Source organism: Microcebus murinus, chromosome 4 (assembly GCF_040939455.1).
Source record: "Microcebus murinus isolate Inina chromosome 4, M.murinus_Inina_mat1.0, whole genome shotgun sequence".
Lineage (NCBI taxonomy): Eukaryota > Metazoa > Chordata > Mammalia > Primates > Cheirogaleidae > Microcebus > Microcebus murinus.
Window position 1 is genome coordinate 43,956,379 of NC_134107.1, and position 15,230 is coordinate 43,971,608.

A 15,230-nucleotide genomic window follows, 5' to 3' on the forward strand; every position below is an offset into this window, starting at 1 on the left:
GCGGTGCTTCCACTCCCCCGCCCTCCCGGTCCAGGCAACCTTGGCGTGGGGGCGATGCCTGCGGGGACTCCGGGCAGAGTTGCTGGGAGAGGAGGGGCACCTGAAATGCGGTCAGCGGGTAAGGGTCTGCGATCAGAATCCCTCGGGCCTTGGGCGCTGCCGGAGCTCCCCGCCCCCCACCCCGCCAGCCCCGCGGGCCCTGCGCAATTCCCGGGGAACGGCGCAAGCCCGCCCGGGGGCGGGGCGGAGCTGGGGCTGGGGGGAGCCGGCAGACCCGGCGGCTGCGCCGGTGACTCCGCCGCCGAGGCGCATTTGCTAGGGCGGTCGGGCGAGGGAGCGCGCACGGAGCGCGGGACGGAGCGCCGGGCGGACGGACCGACGGACGGACGCCCCCGCACACGCAGACGCACAGAGCTCGGCGCGGCCCCCGTCGCACACACACTGGCACAGACACACATAGGGACACACGCAGACACACGCACACTCGCGCGCACACAGCCTCCCTCCAGCCTGCCAGCCCGCCCGCCCGCCGGCGCCCGGAGCCCGCTCTGGCCGGTAAGTGCGGCGCCTCCGTCGGCGCCTTTGTGTGGGGATCCGGAAGGTGGAGGGCGCTGGTCCCTCCCGGGGCTGCCCTGCAACGAAGACCTCCCTCAGCCTTCCCGGCCGAGGAGCCGGCGCCCGCCCCCGCCACGCCCCCATGGGGCTCCCGACGCCCCCAGACTGGGGGAGGGGGCTCGGCGCTTGGTAGCCGGGAGCGAGCGGCGGCCACTCCCCACGAAGCTCATGCGCGGTTCCGGGAGGGAGCGGGATAGCGGTCCCGGGTCCGAGTTTGCGGTCGAAGCTAGTGCGCGGCTCTTGACTGCATCGCCTCTCCGGAGTCAGGACCCCTGGAGGAGGCTGGAAATCGCCGCCAGCCTGCTGGCCTCTGAACCGCGCCTCCCAGCCTTCCCATCGCTTCGCCTCCCCCGACCCTTTAGCTTTAGCGCCCGCGTCCCACCCACCCTCAAAATAAAAGCCTAGTGCGTTCCCCTCCCCCAGCATGCCAATTTTTACTGGATGAGGCCCAGACTCCTGCAAAACCCTGAAATTGCCCGGGTCAGAGCCTTGGGGGGCTTACCTTATCATGGATCACCTGGCTTAGAGGGTCAGGACCAGAGGAACCTTGGGAGCTCATTTAACCCCCTCACTTTACAGTTGGGGAAACTGAGGCCCAGTAATGTGTCTTGACCAAGGTCACTGGAGAGTTAGTGGCAAAGCCTTCACTAGAATCTGGGGTCCCTGGCTTTCATACCCATTTCCTTCCCCATTCAACTAGATCCTATCCCCATTGAATTGCCAGAACCCCAAAATTCACCTGAGTGTACCATGAGAGTCTGTAATTCCAGCCCTGCCCCCACGTGAAGCTGCAGGTGCCATTCAAAAACAAACAACAACAAAAAAGATTGGCCTTTAATGTACTTCACCCTCAAAGGAGAGCCCTCTTATGCCAGTACTCAGGTTTGGGACTTAGGTTGGGGGAATGAAGAAGCCCTGGCCCAGAGATCAGACGCTGGGCTGTTAGTCCTGATCCTCCTAAGAGCCCCTGACCCTGAGTGTCCTCAGCTGGACCAGGTGATGTGGTTGGCATTCAAGGATTCATCCTCTTTCCCCGACTATGACCCAACTGCATGCCCTCCCAGTCACTCTCCCCTTGTCCTTCAGGGCCCAGGTCTTCTAATCCAACCAGGCTCCTTTTGTCACTCCTCTGTGGAGGTCCCCAAGTCCTTCATGCCAGGCCACCTCTTCCTCCTTGGTGTTTGTTGAGTGCAGCCTCTTGGTGTTGCTAACAGAGCTGCTGGGGAAGCTTGAGTTACAACCACACCAGGCTCTGGTGGTTTCTCAGCACAGGGCTCCCTCAAGGACAGCAGGGTGTCCCCAGAGCTGAGCCGGATGCCTGGTGCAGAGAGGGTGCCCCGAGAGGTGTGTGGAAGGAGTACAAGCATAGATGGATGGTGAAGGGATGATGTCAGTCACGTTCGAGGAGACTCTGGGTAGTGTAGTTGGCAAGGAGGGCAGTGTTCAGTCTCTAGGGGCCTGAGGCTCTTTTCTCAAGAACTTCCTTCTTGAGTTCTTGAGTGGGGTGAGCAGCCTGGTGTGGAGCACAGCCAATGTGGTCACGTGGCATACCTCCAGGGGCCGTCGCTGACGTTATCGTCCACGTAGATGCTGTTGTGCTCCACGAGGTGCCACTTACATGGACTTCATAATGAATGGCAGCCCCTGGGTTTTTGCCATGCAGAGGTTTCTATCCTGAGATCGAAGAGATCTGGGTTCCGGGCCCAATGTCTTCCTTGCTGGCTGTACAGTTTCAGTAAATGCTCATAACCTCTCTGGGTCTCAGTTTCTCCATCCAGAAAATAAGATCATTGGATGGAGATTTTCCAGAGATCTTTCAGATCTGAACTATTTATTGAAGGTGGGGGGGAGAGGGGAAGGAGAACACTTATTTATGTAACTGCTACAAGGCTTCTTTTACTCTGTGAGGGAATAATTCCTGACTCAAAGAGCTAATGTATGTAGGGCACTTAACACAATGCCTGGGGCATAAAAAAACCTCAGGAATTGGTAGCTAGTAATACCATTAGGGCCCCAGCTTTATATATAAAGCTGAATAAGTCCTCCACTTCTTCCCGTCTTTAGATCATCCAAAGACTTGGGATTTTAGGGCCTAACATTCTCCCTCCTAAAAAAATATCTCTCCCCCACTGACCTATTCCTGGACTTAGGGCTCAGTCAGCATAAGACATCCATGGAACCTCCCTGGGAGGAGCAGCACTTGTGATTATCAGTTATTTTGCACCTTAGCATCATATAACTTAATCTTTAAATAGTGTCGAAAGCTTTTTGTACTCTCTGGCACTTATACTTACTCCTTGTAACACACTCGTGATGGCAATAGTGTTATGATACCCATTTTACAGATAGCATAGTTAAGACTCAGAGTTTAACTTATCTAAGGGTTCATACCTTAAAAGTCTCAGAGAGTGAGGCCTCCAGCTCAGATGATCTGAGTGCAGATTCTGAATTCTTTCATCTGCATCATATTGCCTGTCCTTCCCTGATAGTTGTCCTAAAAGAGAGACAGATAACCCCTTAAAAAGAGTTGAGAATAAAGGCAAGATTTTATTCTTCTAGATCAGGAATGGCTTTTTGAAAAAGTTAGGCAGCATTTGAGCTGGGTCTGAATGATTTGTACATTAGAAGAAAGGAGGAAAAATATTTCAAGGAATGGAAATAGCATGAGCAGAGAACGGATGGGCAGTGGGGGCTCCTAGGACAGTACAGAAATTGGAAAGCAGTTCATGCCAATTGGGGCAACAAGGATAAAAGAAGAGTTGTAAGAAGAAAGGCTGAGTAGGAAGTTAGAGGCAGTTGGGGAGGGGCCACTGAGTGCCAAGCTAAGGGATTGGTCTTTAGTATTTGAGTGGGGAAGAAAGATGATCGAACTTGACCATGAGGAAAGTCACTCTGGCTGTTCAGTGGAGAACAGATTGGAGGGGAAGAGCCTGCTGGCAGGAAGCCCAGGTAAGGAACGATATCAATGGTCTAGGTGAGAAATTTTTCTAGGTGAGAATATTTCTAGGTGAGAAATGAGGGTCTGGACTGGGGGCAGTTGTAAGAATGGGTGGAAAAGGGAGTTGATGTAAGAGGCCATAATGTCACCAAAATTGGCCACTGATTAGATGTGGGAGCTAGAGGGAGGGAGGAATAAATGATGGCAAGGCTTGAGACTGAGTGGCCAGGGATGCCAGTCACAGAAAGAGCCCAACAGCAGGTGAGGGCAGGAGGAGGAGTGGGGGAGGGCGGTGGATCTGACAGAGACTGTCATGATTCCTCCTGCAAAGCCAGCTCACCAAGCACCCTTAACTGTGAAGAACCAGTTCCTTCCTTCCTTCATTCATTCATTCTCCAAATTTGTGTAGACATCTGTTACATGCCAGCTTGTTCTAGGCTCTGGGGATACATTGCTGAAAAGACGAACTTCCTGCCCAAGCTCTACCAGGGGAGACAGAAAATAAAACATAAGCAAAGATAAAATAGTTCAGGGGGTGAGCAGTGCTCTGGAGAAAAATAACGCAGGATGAGGGGTGACTGGGTGGAAGGGGAGAGGAAGAGATTTCCCTTTAAATAGGATTGTCTTTGAGGAAGTGATATTTTGGATAAAGACTTAATAGCATTCAAAGAGGAGGAGACCACAAGTGCAAAGGCCCTGGGGTAAGAATAGGTTGGTGTTTTCAAGTAACCTCAAGTGTGGCCATAGGAGACAGGCAGAAGGAAAGAATAAGGAAAGAGTAGGAGAAGTGGTCAGAGCCAGTCTCATAGGTGCTGTTAGGCTGAGCAATGAGAAATTGCGTGGCGTTAATGAGTCCAACAGAACTTGAGTCCTAGTCTCCCTGTATTCTTAGTGCAGACCAAGCTTGGACCTCCGCAGTGGCTCACTGAATAGTTGTTGAATGAACAAATGTTGGAAATGACCATTTATGAATGAGACTTCATATCGTAGACTTTCTGAACCAATAAATAAAGATATTATGGCATCATAAGGGCATAACAAGCTGTATTATAATCAAAATGATAAAGCCGAGATGACGAATGTGTGTGTTGTCGTTCGAGTATGAAAATTGGAGTGAAATCTGATATTTTATTTGGTATAGCTTGATATCATAAATATTGCAGTTGACTAAGACTAAATATTAATAGTAAAACATATCTTAAATGACTGTAAAACAATTTAAACAGTGACAATTTTGGTCTTCCATCCCCCCTTCCAGAGCCAATGCTTCTGACTTCATGTCCTATTTTCTGTCGAATAACTCTTATGTGCTCTGCCATCTCTTTCATGGAGATTTTAAAGAAACTCGTCTCTAGCACAAAGGCCCATGTTTGCAGGACAAGCCATTATCATCTCCAATAAATTGACAGATTCCCAAAAAGGCAGAGATGGCAGAAATTTTAGAAGTATAAATTCTTCAGGCACTTAATTAATTGGTTAAATGGATCTACAAATGGAATGGAGAAATTGGCTGGACCATGCGAAGGGCAAGTTGACATGTGGCTCAGTCTTAGCTCTGGGCCCCCCTGATTCAAATTGCATTCAAATCCACAGGTCTGTGACCTCCAGAAACTAGAAACTCAGGTCACCCCAAAAGGAAAAAACCCTAAAAACTCTTTTAGTTTATGAAAAATGCTATCACCAAAAAGCTCTTCCTTGCCTTAAACTAGAGTATTGTGGAGAATAACATTTCCCCCCATGCTTCAGTGTCATCTCCATCTTTTCTGCATCTGATGAGATGTGGAATGAACACCATGACCACCAATGTCTGGCAAAGCCCAGGAATTCCCAAACTCTTGGACTGAAGAAAGCTTTTCCCACTAGCTGCAGCACATGCAACAAGAGCCACCCTCTCTTCCAGTGACCCCCTTGAAGCAAGGGTGACTCCAATGTCCATACCTGGGGTGCAGGATCTTGGGTTGGAAGGGGATCCCCTTGAGCTAGATGCAGTGGAGTCACAGTTTGCAGATATGGAAGGGAGCAAGCATCTTGGTGGGAATTCCTAACTTCGGGCTAATGTGGGGGTAAACTGTTCACAGCCAAATCCTCTAGTTAACTGGGATGGCAAAATAAATACCCTATGTTGCCCTCCCTTTTTGTGACGAGATGGTTGGTTGCAGTCATTAGAGAGACATACCAAGTCTCAACATGTCTTTCTGAAGAGTCCACATGAACTATCCCCTCCCCGCCCCCACAATTTCTGGAAGCCATTCAGAAGGGGTTTGTGGACTTTAGTGGTGGTGGTACATGGGCATCCAGGGTTGACTTTGAAGATTTTTCTAAGACTGACAACAGGTATATTTCATCATCTGCCTAAGGGTGTTGCCCAACCCTTAAAAAATAAATTACAATTGTGAAAATAACACAACCAGACTCCATACTAGAAAACAAATGTAAAGAGTAAGCATTATTTTGTATGTCCCATTCTATGTTTTCTATAGATCTGTATTTTGTAATAGTTGAAATCAGTCCATAGATAGCTTTATAGCCTGAATTTTTCACTTAACATTTTACCATAACTTCTCTGTACATACGTGGTCATCATCTTATTCTCAGTGACTTTTTCATACTTTATTTAACCTTTTTTTATTGCTGGACGTAGCCAGGAGCAAGCATGTCCATGCACACAGCTTTTCTGTCCCTGAGTCTCTGGGCGTCCATGTGAAGCACCCTCAAGGGCTATGATGGGACTAACGGTGGTTAGAGAGGGGTGCAAAGAAGAAAGCACATGGTGGCCCCAGGTCCTGGGGTAGAAAGGGAACCAGGAACACCGGAGCTGCAGCCAAGGAGAAGGTGGAGAGGGAGGCGGATCACGGGCAGGAGGCCACGGTCGCAGAGCACTGGGGATGGTGGTGGCCGAGGGGCGTACAGTTCTGACAGAGGGAGTCCCGCCAGTGTTTTGTTTGTTTGGTTGGGACGCATTGATTTGTGATAAAATACACATAAAGTTAACTATTTTAACCATTTTTAAGTGTGCAATTCTGTGGCATTACGTATATTCCCAATGTTATGCAACCATCACCACCATCCATCTCCAGAACTTTTTCGTCTTCCCAGAGTGAAACACTGTATTCCTTAAATACCAATTCCTCATTCTCATCTTCCCCAGAACCCTGCAACCTCTATTCTACCTTCTTTCTCCATGAATTGGCCTAGTCTAGGTACCTCATATAGATGGAATTATATAATATTTGTCCTTTTTTTGTCTGGCTTCTTCCGCTTAGCCTAATGTTTCCAGGGTTCATCCATGTTGTAGCAGGTAGCAGCATTGCATTTCTTTTTAAAGCTGAATATATTCCATTGTATTTAATATGCATATGCCACATTTTGTTTATCCATTCATCTGTTTCACCTTTTGGCTATTGTAAATGATGCTGCTATGAATATTGGTGCGCTAGTATCTGTCTGAGTTCCTACTTTCCATTCTGTATGTTGTACAGCTAGCCGTGGATTTGCTGGATCATGTGGTAATTCTAGGCTTAAAGGTGTAGGGTGCTTTTTTTTAAAAAAAAAAAAAGGACTTTTGTGTGCCCCACATGAAAAAGACCACTGAGTGAAGTCTTGGGGGTGGAGGGTCCAGGAAGAAGCCATTAATTTTAAAAAAGTAAATTTTGTTTGGAGGTAATAGGAGGGAAGAGGGAATGGAATACAAATGAGTCCAACCTCCATTTCTGAAGAATTATTGTGATTTAGAAGCATTGTGGGTGGAAAAAGAAAGCTCTCAGGAGAGATCCTAGTGGGTGGAATTCATTCACACATGCAAGTATTTACTGTGCTGGACATGGTGGTGGACATAGGACCCTCGGCAATCAGCTGGACCACAGGGACCCTGCCTGCAAGGAGCTAAGGCTAGTGGGGGCGCCAGAGAAGTAACCTGGCAACAGTGGTTCGTATTGCTGCGTGCTATTGCGATGCTAATAATAAGCGCTACCTTTTGCTGAGTGCTTACTACATGGTCTCACCTAACCTTCGTAACAGTTGAGTGAACAAGATTTTTATGACCCTTGGTTTGCAGGTGAGGAAACAGATTCGGAGAACTTGAGTAGCTTGCCAAGAACACAAAGCAAGTGAGTGGCAGAGCGAGAATTCAGACGGAGGCAGTTAGTGTGCTTTGGTGCAGGCCGAGGGCCGGGGAGCTCGGGAGAGGCACCTGCCCCGGTGGAGGTCAGAAAAGACTTCCTGAAGGAAGAGGTCTGCTGAGCGTTGTAGCATAAGTGGGCTGTGTTCTTCTTCAGCCCGTGGTTTAAGAAAATGGTTTTCTGTAGTAGCAGCCGTAGCAGCCAGAAGTCCAGCCCGGCGTCCAGTGACTCCAAACTCATTTCGGAGGAAGATGATCACTTTTGTCATCCCTGGTGCTTATTGTGAGGCAGGAAGGCCAGCTGCAAAGCGTTTCCTTTCCCCACTGACATCTGCTGCGTCTCCTACTTCCCCCGCTGGCCTGCGTCCCCTTCAGTGTCTGGGGTGCCTTAGCGGGACCTCCTGGCAGCTTCAGGCCAGTGATCTGGAGTTAGGCAAACGCAAGGCCCGGCAGTGGCAGTGACGGTCATATGTCCACCTTCCGTGCCACATCCCCGTCCCAGGATGCCTGGACCTCGTGGGTTCCCGCCACCCCCAAAGCCCTGTCTGCCCCAGACACAGAGGTCGCCGGTTCCCCCTGCTCTTTCCATTCCTCTGTGGCCCCCCGGGGCCTGTAGCAACGGCCCTCGACAGGGACTCTGCTGGTCTTTTGAGGGGAGAGCTCTGTGCTGTGAAAGCGTCGCTGGCCTGTCCCCTGTTTATTCGCCAGTGGCACCCTTCAGTCACTGTGACAGCCAGAAGCACTCGCACACATTTTCGAAGTATATTTTACAAGTAGTCAAGTGTTCAGATCTTAAGTGCTCTGTTCAGTGAGTTTTGACAATTGTATGAACTCGTGTAGTCATCACCAAGATCAAGATGGGAACATTTCCATCACCCCTGAAAGTTGGTAGGTAACAACTGTTCCCAGTTCTATCGTTGTACTTGAGTTTTTGTCTGTTCTTGACCTTCGTATAAATGGAATCATATAGTATGTGGTCTTTTGGGTCATGAAGTAGTTTTTGAGATCCATCCATGTTGTCTCCCCCCACCCCCACACACACAGATTTCTAAATGCCAACTAGAATGACAATACCTGCCTTACTCCCCCTGCAAAAAAATGGCCTGTGTGTTAAAATCAGCGTGTCTTAGGCTGATGCACGAAGCCCTGTGCCATGTGGCGAGAGTCCCTCTCCTGCCCGCCCTCCGGCCACACCTTGCCCTTTCACCTCTCCAGGCCTTGGCCCCTGCCGTGTTCTCTTCCTGGGGTGCCCCCCCACCCCCACTGTCCTCCAGGTCTCTTCTGCACAGCCTCCCAGCCCCTCCCCTTGTGCCCTCCCACGTATGCCCATGAGATGGGCCCGGTGGACACTTGACACATTTCTGACTGTGCTCCCTGGGCCGGGTGCTGGTGGCGGGCAGGGCCTGGGCCTTAGCCATCTGGGTATCCCCACAGGCCCCGCACAGGGCCTGGTAGTCAACAAACAGTTATAAGATTAGAGCAGCGTTTGCCTCGAGATTATCTCAGAGACAAGCTGGATTTAAAATAACCATGCAAAATGTATTCCAAACCACCCTCTGAAGCTGATAAAAGAAAGGTGGTCAAAAAAGACACAAAGTCTAATGTCTGACTACAGATGATAAATGTAGACTGAAACTGAAATGTAGACTGCCAGTGAAACAGAGACCACCACCCCTTCCCCAGGGGACCTGGCACCATGGGAAATGGCATCAATGAGTGCAAAGTAGCTCAGCTCAGGGAGCCAAGGGGAAGGGGAAGGGATCAGAGTCAATCAGGGAAGGCTGCCTGGAGGAGGTGAGTTCCAGGGGTTTTCAAAAAGGAGTCTGTGTTGAGCCCAGGAGAGAGCTGAAAACATGATCCAGGGCAGCCTGGATTGTGGGCCTGCTCCGTCCTCCATGACCCTAGTACTGAGTCTCATGCAACTGCCCTTCCCTTCTCTTTCACTTCTTTCTGCTCATTTCTTCTTTTTCTCTGATTTGGCCTCTCCTCCCATCTTCCTTCCAACTCTGAGTATAGAGGAGAGAGCTGGATGTACAATGCCCTGCCTTCCATCCCTCCTCCTCTGCACTGGCCTCCCCATCATGGGGGATATAGAAGGAGGCCCGTCCCTTGCCCCTTCTCAGCCTGGGCAGCTCGCAGAAGCCAAAGTTTTGGGCAAGAGAGCCAGGGAGCAGCCCAGGATGGGGGTGCAGTTCATGGCCAGGTTCCAAGTCACAGAAACGCGGGGGGTGGGGGGGAGAATTCAGCCACAGGAGAGGTCTGTGTGTGCTGAACTCACTGGGGAGCTTCCCTGGGGGAGGCCTGAGCTGAGGTGGACCTTGGAAGGGCAGGAGCCCACAGCTCGAGGGGAGGAGCAGGGAGGCCTGTCCAGGCAGGAGGAACAGGCGACACCAAGGCTGAGAAGCAGGAGGGAGCATGGCGGGGACGGGGCAGGGGGCTGGCTGATTTCATGGTGGGGGAGTTTCTGGGGACTCCCGCAAAGTTGGGTTTCCAGTTCTTTTGCCCACCCTTCCAGGTGACGTGGGGACCTGCACACAGCCTGGAGCTCTCCAGAGGGCAGAAGAGGTTCCTCTGGGAAGGCCCCTCTCAGCCTCAAGCTGTTCTTTCTTGCGTTGTTCTCATTAGCTCCAGGAACACCTGACAGGGCCTGAGGAAACAGGAAGCAGACTTTTGTAGCTGGTGGCACTGCCTGACACAAAGAGCAGGAGTGTCTCCCGTGCTGAGTCGACTTGGAGGGAGACAGGAGATGCAGCTTTGAGCCAGGGCAGCTGGGTGCCTGCCTCAGGATTGCCTGGCTCTTTCTGTACACATCACTCACTTTCTAGGCTTTGCCACAACCCTGCATCTCTTGTCACTTCCATGTAACATGGGAGGAAACTGAGGCTCAAAGAGGTGAAGACACTGGGCCAGGGCCCCAGAAGGATTTGGTGGCAGCACACAGCATTTCATCCAGGTCTCTCTGCCTCTGAATCCATCCTTTTTCCATATGGCCATGGTCGTGTGACCTCAGTCAGTCTGTCATGCTTTGAGAGATTCATCCTGGTGACCGAGGACCTCTGTTCACAGCCTGCCCTGGGCCCAGGTTTCCAGCTGTCCACTGGTAGAAGGCAGTGAGAGGATCCGCCATCCTTGGCCCAGGACCCAGCTCTGTCCTCTCTTCTCCTTTGGCCACCTGAGCAGGACCAGGTGACCACTTACCTGCTGTCATGTCAATCCCTAACCCCTCTAAGTGCCTGTAGCTTCTGTAAAGTGGGATGATGATGTCTTCTTCATGGGGTTGTCTCAAGGGGCTGATGAAATAAGGTGTTGGAAAGCATGTGCCACATAGTAGGTATGCAGCTGGTGTTTATTAAATCTGAATTCAGGCAATCATGTCCTTTCCACCTTTGACTCCTAGTCCCACCTGGATTTTTTTTTCCTAGTTTATTCTCTTTTCTGGCTAAGGAGCCTTAAGATGCATTCCAAACCTAGCCTCTGCCTTCCTCTCCCAGGCCTTGCTTCTGACTCAGTTTGGCTGACTCTTCCCCCAGACCCTAAGGTACCAGGATTTTCACAGCCTGTATTGCCACAACCTGAGCACAAAGGGTTAAATCAGGTTGCGGTGGGGACCCTGATAGGGAACTAAAGCCCCCAGGAGTGTGTAGCCAGAACTAGGGGCCTCCCTAGCCTCAGGTGGGAGCAAACTTAGCTCTGAACTTCAGCTCTCCCCTCTAAGTTCATCCAGGCCCTGGAAGAAGAAGGAGCTTTGTAAGCGATGAAGAGTAGAGCAGATGCCAAAAGAGACCATCATGGTTGATCCGGAGCAAGGCACAGCCTGCACTGGCAGTCCAGGCCAAGGGACAGCCTCAGGGACGTCTAGAGATGAAACCAGAGGCACAAAATAACGTGTGATCAGAGTGGGGGTGTAACCAACACAGACTAGATCAGAATTCTAGTTCCAGCAGGAGATGGGAGAGCTGTAAGGGTGGACAAGGCCTCAGTACTAGAAGGCAGAGACTCTGCCTGCCAGGGCAGAAGGCCAGGGCTGAGATTGGGCCAGTGTCAGCGCCAGACAAGCAGCAGTGAGACTGAGTTAAACTCTTAACAGTGTTGGTAATATTGGCTAGCATACTGTGTGCTCTTCCAAGAACTTTAAGTTTACTTGCCACAGTAGTATTATGAGTAAGGTAGTACTGCTAATCCATTTTAAAGATGAGGAAACTGAGGCATAGAGAGATTGAGCAAAACTCCGGACCTCTGCCAACACTAGCAGCATGACTCTTCCCATTCTAGCCTGAAATCAGAGCACTTACACTATAGAAACTGGCAAATGCCACAAATCAGGGCTTTTTTTTTTTTTGGAGACAGAGTCTTGCTTTGTTGCCTGGGTTAGAGTGAATGCTGTGGTATCAGCCTAGCTCACAGCAACCTCAAACTCCTGGGCTCAAGTGATCTTCCCACCTCAGCCTCCCTAATACCTGGGGCTATAGGCATGGGACTACAGTCACAAGCCACCACGCCCATCTGATTTTTTGTTTCTATTTTTAGTTGACTGGCTAATTTTTTCCTGTTTTTAGTGGAGATGGAGTCTCACTCTTGCTCATGCTGGTCTTGAACTCCTGACCTCAAGCAGTCCTCCCACCTCAGCCTCCCAGAGTGCTAGGATTACAGGCATGAGCCACTACGCCTGGTCTAGGGCTTTTTTTTTTTTAAGAACCAGTTTACTAGCACACTGCAAGACATGTCCCAGAGTCTCCATGGACCTCATCTATGGGGAGAGAAACAGACAAGGCTCGACACAGGCTAGGTCAAGATGATGAAAACTAACATTTTTAGGAGCTTCCTGGGCCCTGTTCTAAGCATTTTACATGCATCTCATGTAAAAACTCTGCAGGGTAAACACAGTTATCCCCATTTCACTGACGAAGAAACTGAGGCACAGAAAAGTCAAGTACCTTGCCCAAGATCAGGCAGCCAGCACAAAATTTTTGATCCATACTTGGGCAGCCCAGTGACAAAGCCTGTGTGTTTAGTACTTCTGTGACGTTTTTAATGAGCCATTTATAAATGCAAAGATTCTAACCCTCTTTTCATTTATTTTTTTTAAGAAATATTTTTGCTGGGGGGCCGAGGCGGGCGGATCACTCAAGGTCAGGAGTTCGAAACCAACCTGAGCAAGAATGAGACCCCCGTCTCTACTAAAAATAGAAAGAAATTAATTAGCCAACTAAAAATATATGGAAAAAATTAGCCGGGCATGGTGGCGCATGCCTGTAGTCCCAGCTACTTGGGAGGCTGAGACAGAAGGATGGCTTGAGCCCAGGAGTTTGAGGTTGCTGTGAGCTAGGCTGACGCCACGGCACTCTAGCCTGGGCAACAAAGCGAGACTCTGTCTTAAAATATATGTATATATGTCTATTTTTGAACATCTGCCTGGTGCCAGATATAGTATTAGGTATGGGAAACCAGAAGTCCACATCAGAGATTATAAACCTAGTGATATAAAGAAAGCCTAGGCCTGGTGTTGAGGCAAACTGAGTTTGAAGCCTGGTCGTGCCACTTCCTAACTGCGTGACCTTGACCAAGTGACTCAGTCCTTCCAAGTCCCAGTCTGCCCACGTGTAGAAGGAGGATGACTGTGTTTACCTCGTAGAGTTAGAGTGAGAAGGGAATGATGCAATGCACGACAGTGCTTGGGATACTGCAGCACGCAGACCCTCACTGGAGCGAAGCTGCAGGGATTACAGGCCACAGGTCTGCGCACACGTGTAGCTCAGTGCGAGGCGGAGATGCAGGCTTCCCCATTGGTACTGACCGTGCGGAGTGAGAACAGGGAGTACCCAGCCCTTCCTAAGGGAGTAGGGAAGGTTCTACTGAGGAGGTGATGTTCAAACAGGGTCTTGAACAAATAAGAGTTTTCCAAGCAGAGAAGGGAAAGGGGGGCTTTTGCAGTAGAAAGAAAAGTACATTCCAAGGCAATGTAGCTACCTGACTAACTGAACGGAAATACCAGAACACCTCCCCCCAAGAGGTGTGATCACAACTTCACATTTGTGATTGCCTGTTTTCCCTTAGTAAATTAAACTGCATACCTTGGGTTGGGGGTGTAGAGAGAGGAAGCAGGAAAGAATGTTTTCAGAATCTTGGAGAGCAGAGGATTAGACCAGATGACCTTTGAACTGCAAAATCCAGCTTTTCCATCATCTTTTGGGCTCCTGTCTGCCACACAATTTACAATCAGGCAGGACCATCGGCAGTATCAAACCATCACAGCTGTCAAACGCCACCTCTGTCATAAATGGCTCAGGTTGAATCCGCCCTCCACACTGGGAAGTTGGACTCCATGGACCAAGGCCTGTTTCCCTGGTGCTGTGAGCGCCCTCTGCTGGTTCACCGCCGTTCCACCGTCTGCCTCATTAAACCCTGACAGCCCCAGAATTGAAGCCTGACCTGTAAGGAAAGGTCTAAAGATCATCTCATTTGACCCCTTTGATTTTCATTGAGGCTGCTGAGACTTAGGTAGGGGACATGACTGGCTCAATGACCCAAATGACTGATGGAACACAACTGCCACCATCACATACCCTCACACACACACACACACAAACAGCCTGCCAAGGCCAGCTGCCTGGGCTGCTGCTTCGAGTAGGGAAACCCAAGGTCATGATGCAGGACAGGACTTCTAGTCATTCTGCTCCTGGGGAGGACACAGCAATGAGCTCCTTCAGGGCACTGGGTGAGGGGACAGGCACAGGAATCTGCCTCTAGCTCCTTCACTAACTCACTTCACTGTATGAGCCTAGCAGAGTCACTTCACCCCCTGGGCCTTAGTTTCTTCATCTGTAAAATGGGGATCATCACATGCTACTCCGTAGACTTATGGTGACAATTTTTTTAAAGAGCACATAGAAAGCAACCACTGTAATGTTTACTCTCTTCCTATGTGTGGGGTATTGTTTTCAGCAAAGGCTAAAAAGTAGAAAAGGACAGAGGTTAGGATTATGGGTGGTAGGGGGCGGATCTGCAATGACTAACTAACCATGTGGCCTTGGGCAGGTCACTTCATTTCTCTGAATCTCCATTTCCTCCTCTAGAAAATGCGGGTAATACTAGAATGTTCCTCTGAGGGGTGTCCTAAGGATTAAATATACTAGCACCTGTAAGGTCCTTAGGGCAGTGCCTGGCCTTTGTCGTATGGATTCAGTAGTGGTGGCTGCATTTCTGTTGTTAAGACTATTGTCATTGTTATCCCCTTAGTCAGGGGGCTGTGGAAGAAATCCCTGAATAGGTGGCCCTAAGATTGATTCTGCCCTCTCCTGCTTCCTTCCTCACTCTGATCACATCCTCCTATCTCCTTCCATCCTCACCAACCTGACCATGAGAGAGGAGAGTGTGGATTTTAGAGGCTGGGAAGGTCCACAGAGCCTGAGCTGGATCACTGTGAGGTTCTCGACCCTGTGCCCCTAAACTGCAGTCAGGACAAAATGCTCTGGGCTCAGCCATGAGCCCGGATCTCTCTTGATGCTGCCAGTGCAGCTAGCCCCTGCTGCTTGAGTCCTGCAGGGTGGCCAAGGCCAGCAG

At 50.1% G+C, this 15,230-nt stretch overlaps 1 protein-coding gene across 2 annotated transcripts in view; it reads left to right on the top strand.

Moving 5' to 3' along the window:
- PTPN5 (protein tyrosine phosphatase non-receptor type 5) overlaps nt 1-15,230 on the top strand; it is a 59,813-nt gene continuing 44,583 nt past the window's right edge. Inside the window, exon 1 of one of the 2 annotated variants that reach the window (XM_012780618.3) lies at nt 1-118. The gene's annotated coding sequence lies outside the window, so the exon portion shown is untranslated. Of the gene's footprint in view, nt 119-336; nt 556-15,230 lie in introns of those variants that run through there. The other variant, XM_012780617.2, reaches the window with a different exon arrangement.